This window comes from Bufo bufo, chromosome 4 (assembly GCF_905171765.1).
Source record: "Bufo bufo chromosome 4, aBufBuf1.1, whole genome shotgun sequence".
Classification (NCBI taxonomy): domain Eukaryota; kingdom Metazoa; phylum Chordata; class Amphibia; order Anura; family Bufonidae; genus Bufo; species Bufo bufo.
Window position 1 is genome coordinate 555,668,742 of NC_053392.1, and position 12,459 is coordinate 555,681,200.

Below are 12,459 nucleotides of genomic sequence, written 5' to 3' on the forward strand. Positions count from 1 at the left end.
TTTTAGAATATTCGTAATATTCTAAAAGATGAAGTTAGAGCAATATTACGAAATTTCGTAAAATACACATAGATTGTATTTAAGCTAATATACTGCTATAGTAATAATTTTTAATAGTGTACATATTTTACAAAACTTAAGTTCAGAAGAGGCAAAAAAAATTACAGGAAAAAAAAGGGATTATAGCACTATATTAGCTAAATTACAATCTATATGTGTATTTTAAGAAATTTCGTAATATTGCTCTAACTTCGTCTTTTAGAATATTCGTAATATTCTAAGAGACGAAGTTAGAGCAATATTACGAAATTTCTAAAAGACGAAGTTAGAGCAATATTAAGAACATTTGAAAAAGTCGAAATTGCGATGCGACTAATATAACACGAAATATTCGCATGAAGATTTCAACTTAGCACAGCTATACTCCATATTCTAGCCTAATATGGAATATAGCAGTGCTAACTTAGCACAGCTATATTCCATATTAGGCTAGAATATGGAGTATAGCAGTGCTAAGTTGAAATCTTCATGCGAATATTTCGTGTTATATTACTCGATGCGTTCTATTAAATTGCGATGCGACTAATATAACACGAAATATTCGCATGAAGATTTCAACTTAGCGCTGCTAAGTTGAAATCTTCATGCGAATATTTCGTGTTATATTACTCGATGCGTTCTATTAAATTGCGATGCGACTAATATAACACGAAATATTCGCATGAAGATTTCAACTTAGCACAGCTATACTCCATATTCTAGCCTAATATAGAATATAGCAGTGCTAACTTAGCACAGCTATATTCCATATTGGGATAGAATATGGAGTATAGCAGTGCTAAGTTGAAATCTTCATGCGAATATTTCGTGTTATATTACTCGCATCGCAATTGCGACTATTGCGAAATTTCGTAAAATACACATATAGATTAGATTGTAATTTAGCTAATATGGAATATAGCAGTAAGTTGAAAGCGCCACTGACTGGAGCAGCCAGGAAGCCAGGAATCCAAAGGACAGGTAAGAACAACTTTAGGGAAGTGGGAAAGAAAAAAATATAATAAAAAAAAAAAAAGAAAAAAAACGAATATTCTATTTCGCGAATATATAGAACGATATTCTAAATATTCGCGAAATCTCGAAATTGCGATATTCGAGAAAAAAATTCGCAATTCGAATATTCGCGCTCAACACTAATGTGGACATTTAATATATCAGACTGGAAAATATCATCAAAGTATCCTCAATGTGGAAAGCATCTTGCTCACATGGAGGAAGGTTTAGAACAATGGTTTAAAAAGAGTATTTCCAAGCAAATTAGAACTAAAAGAGGTATAGTAGAGGGTATTTTAGGAGGAATAGGTACCCTTGGAAGCTCGGTCAATACAATGAATATAAATCATTGCAATCAGATTTAAAAACCATAGGTTATCCGGGAAAGAAAGGAATTAAAGTACAGAAAAGTCTAAATCAGCTTTTGGAAAAAATGATTGTAAATTCTGTAGTTGTTTCAGGATCTTCCGTTTCTCATCTTCAAGATGTTACTTTAGGTTTGATCAGAAGTGAACAAGAGTCAGAAGTAGCCAGGGCATGTATAGAAATCCAAAAAGAATATACTACGAATTAAAAAATGATGGCTCAGGCTTTACAAAGTGGAATTACTCCACTTGGTATACTGGAAAATTTACCTATAGAATATAATTATAGTATGAGACATATAGATTTATGGGTAAATAAGTGGTTAGGATGTAATAAGAACACATATACAGCTACCTCATTGATTCCAGTAGCTGGAAGAGAACAAATGGTGAAACACAGTTGATTTATTATCAATTGCAATATACTGAATTTGCATATGATGGTTCTCATATAGAACAATTGGATCTTTAATCATGTCTACATTTTGTTTCTAAAATAATCTGTTTACCGGAGCAAGATAAGACGTTTTATCATTCTTGTTTCCATAATCAAACCTCTTGCCATGCACGGATTGAGAATGTATACTAAATTCATGATTTGGTAACTCAAGTTGGTCCAAACAAAGTTTGTGTACAAGTGATGTCTGAGAAAGAAAAGGTAGTAGCATTCTTTTCTTCTTGAGTACATTACGAGAATTTGACAAGAGGTCTATATTGTTTGGAAGGAGATTTGAGAGCAATTTCTATGAATTTAGGAAGACTTAATATTTCTTCCATAAAAACAAATCAATTAAAAACCCTTCTAATGCAACTCAATCTCACTCCAATTGACAAATTTCTGTGGGATGAGTGGACAGAAGAAATTAAAAAGGATAAAGGTCTTTTGAAAATATAAAGTGAACAAGTAAAAGAAGCTGAAATTGCATTTAATCATCATCAAGGACAATTATCAGAAATAGAACATTAATGGAATATCATGTCTGGAACATCTTGGTGGGGAAAATTGAAGAAATCTGTAAATATGTGGACAAAATCTTCTGCAGAAACATATTGTTATATTTATTTATATATTTGTGTGTGTTTTCTATCAAATTTTTATTATGTATAGGATTAGAAAAACATATAGGAATATAAAGAAATAAATTAATAAGGGAGACAACATTTTAAAAGAAATGTTAAAAAGAACTCAGTATTCCAATTCTATATTGAATACTAAATCAAATATCGATCAATCAACCAGGTGCTATAACATGGTCAATGAATGAATGTGATACGAATGTCTGTAGTATGTATGTATGTATGTATGTATGGACAACAGAGAAACAGTAATTCCTATCACACTACCTAACATCCTGCACTGGAACCTATCAGCTACACTATATCACTATCTAACCTACATTGACTATCTCTCACTAACTATCTGTATTATATATAGGAGCTAACTATCTAATGTAATTAAATAAGGATCGAGATGAGTCTGTAAAGCGCAGAGCACAGCGATGTCTCTGCTTTCGCTCTCAGAACTGCAAAAGAAACTGCAGAAAATGGCTGCTGGGGAGGTTCTTATATAGTAAGGGGTAGGCAAATTTCCTATTGGTTGCTAGGGATGTTGCTAAGCTCTGACAAAGATATTGCAGCCTTCTCATTGGCCCACAAGCAGGAAGGGAGGTTACTTATGAAAAAAATCTAGAATATTTGCGATTACAAATATATAGCACTATATTCTAGATTTTCACGAAATCTCGAAGTGCCGATATTTGCGATAAAAATTCACGATTAGAATATTCGTGATCAACACTAATGCTGAGATTCTGATCTTATTGTAAGTTATATTCATACGTTGTATCCAAAAAAAGGAAAAAACATTAATGCCACATCCACATGCTATGCTTTGATCTATAATCTTCTCAGCACAATTGACGTTGCTTCTCAGTGTAATCAATAGTATACAGCCCCCTGATATATGTACTGTACATGAGGCACTCCTTGAGTGGGACCTACTCCAATTTGATGCGGCGACCACCAACGCTGCAGCACTACATCAGCAGGCGGCAGGACACCTTGGCGTGGTGAGTGAGCCTATGCATTTTGTACGCTATGTAGATTAGGGCTTGGTTTGCTATTATTGACACTGAGAAACTATATCAATTGTGCTGAGAAGCAATAATAGATCAACGCATAGCATGGGGATGTGCAATCCATGCTTTTTTCTCTTTTTTTGGAATTTTATCATAGTTTGCGATTTTCACGCAACGCACAAGTGATGCGTGAAAAACATCGCTCATGTACACTGACCCATTGAAATGGAAAACTCGCTCGTGTGAAAGGGGTCTTAAACCTCTGGAACAGCAGCATGGCCTCCCATTGAAAACAATGAGGCGCACACCACGCATGTGTTTGCGCCAAAATTCTGTTGAATATACTCTAAAGCAAGGACTTATACTTCCCTTTCCCGCTGGATGCACTGCCTGCTCTGGCTCATAAAAAAACGCATAAAAACTGCAGTGGTTTTTAATAAAACCATATTTGCTGTGTGTGAAGGGTGCAACTGTAAAAGAACCCTAAGGGCTCATGCCCATGAACGTAAGGGCTCCGTGCCTGTATTGCGGACCGCAAACAGCAGTTCTGCAATATACATACACCAGAATCCGGCCGTGTGCACTCCGTCATAGCACATATCCTATCTTTTGCAGAATAGAGGCACGGATCGGAAGCCCAAGGAAACACTACGAAGCGCTTCCGTGGGCTTTCGGATGCATACCCATGCACTGCAAAAGATAAGACGTGTCCGCATCAGCAGCACGGAGTGCACACGGCCAGTGCCTGGTTATTGCAGACCACTATTTGCGGCCCGCAGCATGGGCACGGAGCCCATACGTTCAAAAAAAAAGCTCACTTTTCCATGTGGTATCAGGAACTACAAACTGGGACCTAGCAGGAGTTTATTGACCCTTCTGCAGTCTCCTGCTAATTAAATGGTAGGAGTGCTGATACCATAGGAAAGTGAATGGGGCTGCGTGAAAATCACATTGCATCCGGAAGGCATGCGTTGCATTTTTAACGCAAGTAACTTAGCAACACAGAATGGATTTAAGACAGGAAGTTGAGTTGCTCAGCGTCTGGCTCCAGGCAGCACATGAGGCAGGAGTTTGCTGCCCTGTTTTTCAGCCCTTTCGGACCTTTATCAGCCATGCCGAAGACACCACGGGCTATGGTTGTTGAAAGGCTCATTGTCCTTGTGCAGGATAAGCCCTGCATTTGGGGTACACAAAGTGGGGACTACCACGACCATTATAAAAAAGATGTGGCCTGGGTGGAGATAACCCAGATGCTATTTGCCACCATCTGGGACAAAACCAGAGGGCAAAGTCGTCAGAATTTGCGTAAGTAGCCAATGTACAGTACAGACCAAAAGTTTGGACACACCTTCTCATTCAAAGAGTTTTCTTTATTTTCATGACTATGAAGGCATCAAAACTATGAATTAACGCATGTGGAATTATATACATAACAAACAAGTGTGAAACAACTGAAAATATGTCATATTCTAGGTTCTTCAAAGTAGCCACCTTTTGCTTTGATTACTGCTTTGCACACTCTTGGCATTCTCTTGATGAGCTTCAAGAGGTAGTCCCCTGAAATGGTCTTCCAACAGTCTTGAAGGAGTTCCCAGAGATGCTTAGCACTTGTTGGCCCTTTTGCCTTCACTCTGCGGTCCAGCTCACCCCAAACCATCTCGATTGGGTTCAGGTCCGGTGACTGTGGAGGCCAGGTCATCTGGCGCAGCACCCTATCACTCTCCTTCATGGTCAAATAGCCCTTACTTTCAAAGTTTTCCCAATTTTTCGGCTGACTGACTGACCTTCATTTCTTAAAGTAATGATGGCCACTCGTTTTTCTTTACTTAGCTGCTTTTTTCTTGCCATAATACAAATTCTAACAGTCTATTCAGTAGGACTATCAGCTGTGTATCCACCTGACTTCTCCTCAACGCAACTGATGGCCCCAACCCCATTTATAAGGCAAGAAATCCCACTTATTAAACCTGACAGGGCACAACTATGAAGTGAAAACCATTTCAGGGGACTACCTCTTGAAGCTCATCAAGAGAATGCCAAGAGTGTGCAAAGCAGTAATCAAAGCAAACGGTGGCTACTTTGAAGAACCTAGAATATGACATATTTTCAGTTGTTTCACACTTGTTTGTTATGTATATACACTGCGTGCAGAATTATTAGGCAAATGAGTATTTTGACCACATCATCCTCTTTATGCATGTTGTCTTACTCCAAGCTGTATAGGCTCGAAAGCCTACTACCAATTAAGCATATTAGGTGATGTGCATCTCTGTAATGAGAAGGGGTGTGGTCTAATGACATCAACACCCTATATTAGGTGTGCATAATTATTAGGCAACTTCCTTTCCTTTGGCAAAATGGGTCAAAAGAAGGACTTGACAGGCTCAGAAAAGTCAAAAATAGTGAGATATCTTGCAGAGGGATGCAGCACTCTTAAAATTGCAAAGCTTCTGAAGCGTGATCATCGAACAATCAAGCGTTTCATTCAAAATAGTCAACAGGGTCGCAAGAAGCGTGTGGAAAACCCAAGGCGCAAAATAACTGCCCATGAACTGAGAAAAGTCAAGCGTGCAGCTGCCAAGATGCCACTTGCCACCAGTTTGGCCATATTTCAGAGCTGCAACATCACTGGAGTGCCCAAAAGCACAAGGTGTGCAATACTCAGAGACATGGCCAAGGTAAGAAAGGCTGAAAGACGACCACCACTGAACAAGATACACAAGCTGAAACGTCAAGACTGGGCCAAGAAATATCTCAAGACTGATTTTTCTAAGGTTTTATGGACTGATGAAATGAGAGTGAGTCTTGATGGGCCAGATGGATGGGCCCGTGGCTGGATTGGTAAAGGGCAGAGAGTTCCAGTCCAACTCAGACGCCAGCAAGGTGGAGGTGGAGTACTGGTTTGGGCTGGTATCATCAAAGATGAGCTTGTGGGGTCTTTTCGGGTTGAGGATGGAGTCAAGCTCAACTCCCAGTCCTACTGCCAGTTTCTGGAAGACACCTTCTTCAAGCAGTGGTACAGGAAGAAGTCTGCATCCTTCAAGAAAAACATGATTTTCATGCAGGACAATGCTCCATCACACAGCGTGGCTGGCAAGAAAGGGTATAAAAGAAGAAAATCTAATGACATGGCCTCCTTGTTCACCTGATCTGAACCCCATTGAGAACCTGTGGTCCATCATCAAATGTGAGATTTACAAGGAGGGAAAACAGTACACCTCTCTGAACAGTGTCTGGGAGGCTGTGGTTGCTGCTGCACGCAATGTTGATGGTGAACAGATCAAAACACTGACAGAATCCATGGATGGCAGGCTTTTGAGTGTCCTTGCAAAGAAAGGTGGCTATATTGGTCACTGATTTGTTTTTGTTTTGTTTTTGAATGTCAGAAATGTATATTTGTGAATGTTGAGATGTTATATTGGCTTCACTGGTAAAAAAAAATAATTGAAATGGGTATATATTTGTTTTTTGTTAAGTTGCCTAATAATTATGCACAGTAATAGTCACCTGCACACACAGATATCCCCCTAAAATAGCTAAAACTAAAAACAAACTAAAAACTACTTCCAAAAATATTCAGCTTTGATATTAATGAGTTTTTTGGGTTCATTGAGAACATGGTTGTTGTTTAATAATAAAATTAATCCTCAAAAATACAACTTGCCTAATAATTCTGCACTCCCTGTAATTCCACATGTGTTAATTCATAGTTTTGATACCTTCAGTGTGAATCTACAATTTTCATAGTCATGAAAATAAAGAAAACTCTTTGAATGAGAAGGTGTATCCAAACTTTTGGTCTGTACTGTATATCTTCCCAAAATCTCTTCAAGTTTTGGCAGTTCCAAACCATATGAAGCAATGTTGCTTCTGTTTCTCCACAGCGAGGGCATGAGTCCGGTCGTGCGCCTATTTTGAATAGAAATTTTGGGGTTCTATACACTCTGTGTATTAGGTATAGTTGGGACAGTCTGTAGTCTTACAGATTCATTCAGTGTAAGACTAGTTGTTAAAGCCAGAACATCAGTCCATTGTTCTTGAGATATTGTTCCTATATCCTCTTCCCATTTGCCTTTTACTACCAAGGGAGTTGAGGAGGCATTGGCGTCAAGTATAAATTTATATAGACGTGATATCAGGCATTTTGTGGACCTGCCCTCCAGTAGCTGTTTCACCACAGGAGGGGGGAAGGGGGGGGGGGGTGGTGGCAACCACCATGCCCTTCGGAAATTGTGTATGACAAGCATGTCTCAATTGTAGAAATTGAAAAAATGCCGTCTTGGGTAGGCTAAACTCTTCCTGAAGCTGAGTAAAAGATTTGAACAGTCCTTGAGATTGAATTTGGCCCAAAAATAGTATACCCCTCTCCTCCCATGGAGAAAAGCCTTCTCTACATGCAATTTTCTAGTAAAATTTGATTCAGACTAATAGATCTGCATTAGATCCGGTAAGATCAAGTGGTTTCAAAGTTAGATCTCATATAATTACAGAGATATTATGAATATTTGGTATGACATAAGGGGGGCTAGCCCCCCGCCCCCCCCCCCCCACATACAATTTTCAGGTAAAATTTGATGCAGACTATTAGGCCTTCGTTAGATCCGGTAAGATCAAGTGGTTTCAACGTTAGATCTGATATAATTACAGAGATATTATGGATTTTAATATTACATACGGGGGGCTAACCCCCCAACATGCAATTTTCTGGTAAAATTTCATTCAGGCTAATAGGCCTTCATTAGATCCAGTAAGATCAAGTGGTTTCAACGTTAGATCTCATATAATTACAGAGATATTATGGATATTTGGTATTACATAAGGGGGGCTAGCCCCCCCACATGCAATTTTCTGGTAAAATTTCATGCAGACTAATGGGCCTTCGTTAGATCCGGTAAGATCAAGTGGTTTCAACATTAGATCTCTTATAATTGCAGAGATAATTATATAATACCAAATATTTATAATATCTCTGTAATTATATGAGATCTAACGTTGAAACCACTTGATCTTACCGGATCTAATGAAGGCCTATTAGTCTGAATCAAATTTTACCAGAAAATTGCATTTGGGGGGGCTAGCCCCCCTATTTAATACTACCTAATATCTGTGTTTTCATGTGAAATATCTCTGTAATTATATGAGATCTAACATTTAAACCACTTGATCTTACTGGATCTAACGAAGGCCTATTAGCCTGAATGAAATTTTACTAGAAAATTGCATGTGGGAGGGGGGGGGGGGGGGCTAGCCCCCCTTATGTAATACAAAATATCCATAATATCTCTGTAATTATATGAGATCTAACATTGAAACCACTTGATCTTACCGGATCTAACGAAGGCCTATTAGTCTGCATCAAATTTTACCTGAAAATTGCATGTTGGGGGTATAGCCCCCCCTTATGTAATACCAAATATTCATACTATCTCTGTAATTATATGAGATCTAATGTTGAAACCACTTGATCTTATTGGATCTAACGAAGGCCAATTAAAGTGAATCAAATTTTACCAGAAAATTTCATGTGGGGGGGCTAGCCCCCCCCATTTAATACTACCTAGTATCTGTGTTTTCATGTGAAATATCTCTGTAATTATATGAGATCTAACGTTGACACCACTTGATCTTACCGGATCTAACGAAGGCCGATTAGTCTGCATCAAATTTTACCAGAAAATTGCATGTGGGTGGGCTAGCCCCCCCTTATGTAATACCAAATATTCATAATATCTCTGTAATTATACGAGATCTAATGTTGAAACCACTTGATCTTACTGGATCTAATGCAGATCTATTAGCCTGAATGAAATGTTACCATAAAATTGCATAAGGGGGGCTAGCACCCCTATTTAATACTACCTAATATCTGTGTTTTCATGTGAAATATCTCTGTAATTATTTGAGATCTAACGTTGAAACCTCTTGATCTTACCGGATCTAACGAAGGCCTATTAGTCTGCATCAAATTTTACCTGAAAATTGCATGTGGGGGGGCTAGCCCCCACTCATTAATAACTTAATAAGTCTGTAATTATGTGAGATCTAACAAAACAACTAGTAGATCATACCGGATCTAACAAATATCTTCCAAAATAGCTAATTGTTTGGTAAATTTTTTGATAAGGGGGGGCTGATGACGAGATCTAACGCAAACAACAATTAATCTAACCTGATCTAACAAAGATCTAACCAACTGCATATGTTTTGTTAAAAAATTTGGATATGGGGGGGGGGGGGGGCCTAACATGGCTGAGGTCAAATAAAGGCTTGAAATATCTCGCTTTGCATGTAATGAGTCTATCTCATATGTTAGTTTCACCTTTTAAGTTGCATTAATGAAATAAATGAACTTTGCACGATATTCTAATTTTTCGAGTTTCACCTGTATATTTAGGTAAAATTTCCTTTTTTTTCTTTTTATTACAAGTTGATGAGGTAAAGAATCATTGGCAGAGCTGCAGGGACCAGTTCCGCAAAGAGATGCAACACAAGGGGCGGAGTGGTTCCGGGCTGCTAAAGAAAAGGCCATATATTTATCGGGAACAACTTATGTTCCTCCGTGAGGTCATGGAGCTGCGTCCTTAAGTGATTTCTACACAATGACTACTATACATGTTCATCCATACACACTGTATGTAGACTATTTAGGTAATGTTATATAGTTTAAAAATGTTCATGTTCAAAAGGCATATTTGCCAATAGCAACCATTCAAATTCCTCCTTTCATGAGCAAAAGTAGGTGACCAACATGACAAGTGGAGTAGGAGTTGTTGTTATGGGCAGCTATGACACTTCTAATTTCCCCAATGTACATAAATTACCCCATATGTAATAAGTTGGTTATTTCATGTAGTACTATGTGCAAAAAGTAATTTGATGATTTTAGTAATATGTGACATTAATAGTTATAAAACAAAATACTGTTTATCTAGTAATGTAGTTTTTTTTTTTTCTTTTTTTTAAGAACTGAGGACAACCTAGAGGATAAAGGGGATGAGTCTGCTCCGCTGCTCTCCACTGCCTGTGAGGAAGACACTCCCTCTGGGGCAGTGCAGGCGGAGAGTGCTCCAGGACCAAGCACGGCACCTTCCGGCCACCAGCTGTTTCTGACGACGGGCAATCCCTCCTGCCGAGTCTCTCATCAACACCCAGGTGCTTGATTATTTATTGAGAACCCGGCAGGAGGATGAGTTTGACTTTTATGCCCGTAGTCTGGCCGTTCTGCGAACCTGAGAACCAAAGCGGCTCTCGGAATTGTTCTGGATGCAGCCACTCCCCCCAACGACCCTACAGACATTTTTTGGAGCCCTGGAAAATTGGCGCCTCCATGGGAACATGTTTGGCCCCCAGCCAATGCCAATTTCCCCGGACTCGCAACCTCCACCACCACCTCCTCCACAATTTCAGCCTCCAAGGGGTCATTATGGGCCACCTACTCGGTCATATGGCCCACATTATCATGTGGAGTCCACATATGGGCATGCTGTCCCCACCTCCTCACAAACTGCCCCATCACAGTACTCGGGCCCCCCTTCCCAACCAGCCTACCCTGACCCGCAGTTTCCAGCCCCACCCTCACCATCTGAGCGTTATACCAATTTGTAAATGTTTGGTATGCTTTATTTTGTTTATTTTGAAAAACTTAAGTCAAAGAACAAGTCGATATGACTTATTATTTTTGTTTTATAATAAACAGAGTTTTATTTAACCGATTTATATTGTTACTTCTCTTTATTATATACATTGCATATTTATATTTATGTATCACCAACACATACACCACATTAATAATAGTATACTGTATAGTATAGTACTAGAGTACTATAGTATAGTACTGTTAGTATACTGTATAGTAAGATATATTGTATAGTAATATACTATACAGTAATCTTACCAAAATACACTTAACTATATATATACATGTGTAGATTGTTTGATAGATCACTAAACACAGACTATTATAAATGTTCTTTTCACCTATATCTTCAATATCAAAACTTTATTATACATATTTTTTTATATTTATACATATATACATAACATGTTTGCCACAATATAATGTCCTTTAGGAAACTATAGTAAACACAATACAGATGGAGTTATGTGCCATGACACATGTAATAATATTTTTGTGGTACATCATAATGAGGCCAAGTACAACTTTATTTATGATGATGGGAAAGCATACATACATGTTTTGCGACATTTTAAAAATGTGTATGAATGAGGTATTAGTACATATTTTACATACTGTGGAAACAATATATGTAAGCAAAATATGTAAGCTCGCATCCCACGTCAAGGGTCCTCATTATCTTGCGAGTCCCTAACTACAAAATACAAAAGCTAACTAAAATATATCCATCTAGGCTAAATAAAATAAAACTGGCAAAAAAAAACCTCCATGAGTCTAGTACTGCTGCTGAAAAGGGACAGACCCGAGAGGGGACATAAAATAATCAGAAAATAACTCTCTCACTCTCAGTCCAGCAGATCCAGACCTTCCGAGTTGGAAAGTGTCTCTTCCTGATGGCGGTCTATAGACTTGGGTGTCTTCATCAGGTGTAGACTCATAGGTACGTATGTAGTTATGCAGCACTACACACGCTTTTATGACCACATTGACATTTTCTGGGGCCAGCTGTATGGACGAAAGAAAAACCTGCCATTTACTAGAAAAAATACCAAAAGCGCACTCCACACACCTTCTGGCCCTACTTAACCTAGAATTAAAATTGCGCCTCTTTGCATCCAAACCTCACCTAGGAAAGGGATGCATGAGGTTTGTAGAAAAGGGCAAACTCCTCGTCCCCTACAACCACATAAGGCGCTGGTGGGCCAGAGAAGGTTTGCTGGCTGTGGTATGTATGTCCAGTTGGTTGGACTGAAGCAACCGACCCATTCTGGAAGCCCTGAAGATGCGAGCATCTGCAGTACTTCCATAGGACCCAATATCTACAATT